Genomic DNA, 5,430 nt, shown 5'->3' with positions numbered 1-5,430 from the left:
GAGAGGCCCTGAAATATGGCGTGGTTAGGTTTTACGGGCTGGGTAATTTTGTAGGCTAATGAGGGAGAGGATTATTCCAAGTATTTTGGGGAAGGGGGCAGAGATATCCAGGAATTGGGCCACTGCCCACTTTTTGATCTTTGATGGTCGGCCTCAGAACTGTCATGGCGCTGGCGGGTGTATCATTTAGCTAATGCATTACAGTGAGTGTATAGTGAGGCTCAAGGTTCACTGGAAGTCAAATCTTCCACCATCTTGGATCTAGTTAGTTCTAACCAGTTTTTGTCATGTCCTATGGTTATGTCATTCTTTTAAATGTTGTGCCCTGCCCCCTTCTCTCCTGTTTCAAAGCCCCATGTCACCAAACTGAGACTTAATTATAGTTTTGGACTCTCCCAGAGATGGACTTTTAAACCAGTCAATCAGGACTCACCTGATCAGCAGTAGGGAGGTGATCTGCATGGTAGACCCCTGCCATCCCCTAAAGGAAAGAGGCCTTGCAATAGCCAACCTGCTTTTTTGGTCTGGTTTAACTTCCTTGTCCCTGCTCCCTTCTGCCTATAGAATTCTCACTTTGTACAGCTCCTCAGAGCTCCTTTCTCTCTGCTAGATGAGATGCTGCCCAGTTTGAATCAATTTTTCCTCAAATAAACTCATAAAATTTGTAGTAGCTCAGTCCATTTTTTAACAAGAGCAAATACATTCTATCCCAATATTGAGCTTATACATCAGTGAATGACTATATACAGGAAACATACCCCAAATGTTCAGTGTTTATTTCTGAGTGGTGGTATTGTTGTCGAACTCAAGTTTCTGTGCCCAACACACACACTGGGGCCAAATAAACCAAAACTCAGAGTTTAGAGCAGAGACATGTTTACTGCATGGGCCAAGCAAGGAGAATGGGAGGCTTGTGTTCAAAAGACCTAAACTCCCTGAGGGTTTTCAGGGAAGAGTTTTTTTTTTCTTTAAGTTTTATTGGAGTATAGTTGCTTTACAATGCTGTCTTAGTTTCTGCTGTGCAGCAAAGTGAATCAGCTATACGTATACATACATCCCCTCTTTTTTTGGATTTCCTTCTCATTTAGGTCACCACAGAGCACTGAGTAGAGTTCCCTGTGCTACACAGTAGGTTCTCATTAGTTATCTATTTTATGCATAGTATCAATAGTGTATATATGTCAATCCCAATCTCCCAATTCATCCCCCCCTCCCCCAGGGAAGAGTTTTTAAAGGCAACATTTGGGGTGAGGGCTGCAGGTGTGTGACTTTCTTCTGATTGGTTGATGGTGAGGTAACAGGGCAGTGTTCCAGGAATCTCAATCATCAGCCTTCTGGTTCCAGCCAGTCTGGGGTCTCAGCATATAGTTACCATCCTCATCCTGGGTGGGGGCCTTAGTTCCTGCAGAACAACCCAAAGATATGTATCAGATTGTTATGTACATCCCTTGAGGAGGAACTAGGACTCTATTTTATCTCTGCACTATTGTTTCTTGCCTGTTTTTCCTTGGTTTCTCCATTCCCTCACTTCCCTAATTAGTACTGGTTGATTCTGCTCTTTGGAACTCAGGTAAGGTCTAGGAAACCAAAGCCTTTTTCTGCAAATGAGAAAGGGGGGCCCAGAAAGGCTTTTGTATCCGGGAGGCCCCCTAGGGTCCTGCTTGGTTTTGGTATCATGCTGACTATAACTATTTATACTTTTCCAACTTCTCCATTAGAAAAGGCTCCTTTTAAAATAATAACTGAGCGGGTGTGCGGCAGCAGCAAGGTTGGCCGGCTGGCGGCAGCAACGGTACTCGGGCGCTCGGGGTCCCGGTCGCGAGGAGGAGGATGTGGCGGGCGGAGGGGAAACGGCTGCCGAAAACAAGCCGGAAGAGCGTTTCCCAAAGTGTATTCTGCGGAACTAGGAACTAGCGCCTACTGTGTCCTCAACACCGTGCCACCTATAGAAAATGGCCATGGGAACAGCAGTAGTAGTCATGTAAAAATCTTTTTACCGAAAAAACTGCTTGAATGTCTGCTGAAACGTTCAGGTTTTCCCAAAGAGAGGAACCGTTGGAACACTAGTGAGGGGTCATGATGCAGCCGTCCTTTTGGATTTCTTTTTAATAATGTGTGACCCTTCACCTTTGATCCCCTGACCTGCATTACCTTGGTAACCATTTCATTTTTTAATTTCATTTCATTTTTTGATTTTGGTGTGCAAGCTGTAACATTTCATCTCTCAAAGTGTAACACGCTGACTTCCTCAATTAGAGAGACCCCTGTGAGCAATCATTTTGCAAAACGCTGTCTTCATTTTCTGTATTAAAATTCATTTCGGTTTTAAAAATAAAAATAAAATAAAATAATAACTGAAAAAAATCAATTGCCTTTTCCACAGAAAGAAATAGAAAATATTGCAGGCCACCTAAATAGGGGTCACTTGTACAGTTCTCCACGTGGAGCAGCAGCTGGGTTCAGAGGTAAGGGTGAGGGTTTTAGAGCCCGGTCTGGACTCAAATCCCAGCTCTGACACTTTCTCTCAATTTCCCATTTCCTGATCTCTTCTCTACAGTGGGTGTAACGGTGAAACAGGAGGGAAGGGGGCGGGGCACAACCTTGAAAAGAATGACATAAACCCATTAGAACCAAATAGTTCCAAGATGGAGGATGCATTGACTTCCACTAGACCTTGAGTCTCAGTATACCTTCATTGTAACACATCGGCAAGCTAAATGACACACCTACAGACGCCATGACAGTTCCAAGGCCAAGTATATAAAGGTCCAAAAGTGGGTGGTGGCCCAATTTCTGGAAATCCCCGCCCCTTCCCCAAAATAACTGGAATGCTCCTCCCACTCATTAGCCTATGAAATTACCCACCCTATAAAAACTGACAACCCCATACCCTGGTGCCACTCTGGCCTTCTGAGATGGTCTACGCTCTGTCTGTCGAGTGTGTTTCTCTCTAAATCAATCCACTTCTTACCTATCACTTTGTCCCTCACTGAATTCTTTCTGTGCTGAGACATCAAGAACCTGAGCTTCATTGAGTCCTGAGACCTGGTGTGTGATCTCAGTTAAAAGACCGTGGGTTCAAGTCCCAGTCTGGGTTGCACAGTTTCAACAATACTTCAGTGGGGTTCCTGGGGGGATGAAGTGAGATAACCTATGTGAAACAATCTTGTATGTGGTGCTGTTTTCACTATTTATTTGCAATTTTCTCCATTAGACCAGAGGCAGGGGCTCAGAGGCCCTGGTAGTTTCTGTCTGCTGGGCTGGGAGGTGGTCCCATCTGCAGAGTGGGGGCTTACACCCCACTTTGCAGCCCCAGAGGACTAATCCTAGGTGGAAACCAGAAACACTGGCCTCTAGCAGGCTCTTGTATATTGTGTGGCCTGCTGTCCGTGGGCTCCAGGCTGGCAAGCTGGGATTCTGCCTGGAGAAGGCACTGGGGTGGTGGGCCACCTGGGACTGTCCCTTCCCCTGACCACCCCCTTGGGTCAGCTAGATTCTGAAGGCTATGACGTATATATAAATGCGTAACATATATACATATATGTGTGTGTATATATATGTATACTTATGTGTGTATTTATAAACACATCCCCACGCATATGTGGAGAGAGATGGAGAGAGGGAGACAAAGAAACTGGGGTTACAAAATTGCCCACATTTTAAGAGTTTACATTTAACAAATGAATGCATCACAAAATCGCTGCAGGATTAATTAGCATTTTAATTCAATTATCATAGGTTCTATGGTCTCATAACGGGCCTCAGATTTTAACTGTGTGATGAACTTTCCTTTCAAATCTCATCAAAGTGTCTATAAGCACAGTGATGAGGACCAAGTTCAGCCTGGCCACATAGCCCTGTGGTCTCCCTGGGCCCATGGCCCTGGTCACATTTCTCTAGTGGAGATGGAACAGACACCACGGCTGCAGTAGAGAGTGTACATTTCTTAGTTTTTGCTGCCTCTAAAGTAGAATCAACAGCTAACAGTCCCAGCAGCCTGGCTTGCTCCTCTGGGCTGACAGCTGCAGGTACACGTGTAACAGGGAAGAGCAAATTTGACTCCATGTTGGATCTGTTTCTTTGGCTTTAAACTTTGCTTTTTGTTGCTTATGTTATTATAATCATACATAATGGCCTGCCTCAGGGAACCCTGCCCCTGTGCCTGAATGTTAACTAAAGTACCTTTGTTCAGCTCACAGGGAGACAATCTGACCCTGCCTGCCTGTGAATGACTGCAGAAAAGAAAAAATTAACATATCCCCTCCCTATGCTGGTCAAGCCAGGCAAAACTAATGCCATTTTTACTTTACTTCCTCACCTCCTCTGCCTCTCTATCTTATGACATTGGCATCCAGACCCCAAGAAGATATTTTTCTGGGGACCCTAGTCCGCCATCTTCTCGGTCTGCCGGCTTTCTGAATAAAGTCGCTCTTCCTTGCCTCAGCACCTCGTCTCCCGATTTATTGGTCTGTTGTGAAACGAGCAGGGTGAGCTTGGACTCAATAACAGAAGCTGCCCCCATAGTGTCTCTGTTGACCTGTGTGCTTGGCTTCTGTCCCCAGAACTTGGTGATGGGGTTTTTGTATTGCAACCAATCTGGTCCCCTGCTGAGACTTTGTTAAGCACTTGAGATAAGGCTCAAAGATCTGGGAAAATGACAAAGCATCTTGCAAAACAGCTTTGTAGTGGGAATGGGGTATTTACTTTTTTTTTTTTTGCGTACATGGGCCTCTCACTGTTGTGGCCTCTCCCGTTGTGGAGCACAGGCTCCGGACGCACAGGCTCAGCGGCCATGGCTCACGGGCCCAGCCGCTCCGCAGCATGTGGGATCTTCCCGGACCTTGCCAAGGTCCGAACCCGTGTCCCCTGCATCGGCAGGGGGACTCTCAACCACTGTGCCACCAGGGAAGCCCAGGGTATTTCCTTTTAAATAGAGACTGTTTGCCTTGGGTTAAGTTACATATTGTCATGACAAAGACTTGCTCAGTTGGAGCTGAGCTCCTGGTCTAGGTGGACTGTGACCTGGGGGACCGAGGAACCAGTAGGGTCAGACCATCCTGCCTGGGCTCAAATCCCGAGGGTACTAACCCTGGGCAAATCTTTCCACCTCTCTGAGCCTCAGTTTCCTCATCTATAAAATGGGGTTGATGAAAGAGGAGATAATGATACATGAAGCAATCATCTGGCCTGTTCCTAGTTTTTAAAGCTTCAGGCCTCATTCTCCCCAGAGAACCTTCTCTGCATGGTCACCACAACACATCTGCAGTTTGTTCCTTGAGCTGAGCCTATAGTGATCCTCAGACTTTCCCCCCGCTTTTTTCTCTTAATTGCGGTTCAATACACATAACAAAATTTACCATTTAAATTGTGTTAAAGTGTAAGTTTATAAATTTATTTTTATTTATTTTTGGCTGTGCTGGATCTTTATTG

At 45.5% G+C, this 5,430-nt stretch overlaps 1 pseudogene; it reads left to right on the top strand.

Annotated features, from left to right (window-relative positions):
- The first annotated feature begins 1,294 nt into the window (after positions 1-1,294).
- LOC112396110 (calmodulin-binding transcription activator 1 pseudogene) lies at positions 1,295-2,726 on the top strand (annotated as a pseudogene).
- The last annotated feature ends 2,704 nt before the right edge of the window (positions 2,727-5,430 follow it).

The sequence above is a fragment of the Neophocaena asiaeorientalis genome, unplaced genomic scaffold (genome assembly GCF_003031525.2).
Source record: "Neophocaena asiaeorientalis asiaeorientalis breed wild unplaced genomic scaffold, Neophocaena_asiaeorientalis_V1.1 scaffold348, whole genome shotgun sequence".
Taxonomy (NCBI): domain Eukaryota; kingdom Metazoa; phylum Chordata; class Mammalia; order Artiodactyla; family Phocoenidae; genus Neophocaena; species Neophocaena asiaeorientalis.
This window is presented reverse-complemented; position numbering and strand designations above follow the sequence as displayed.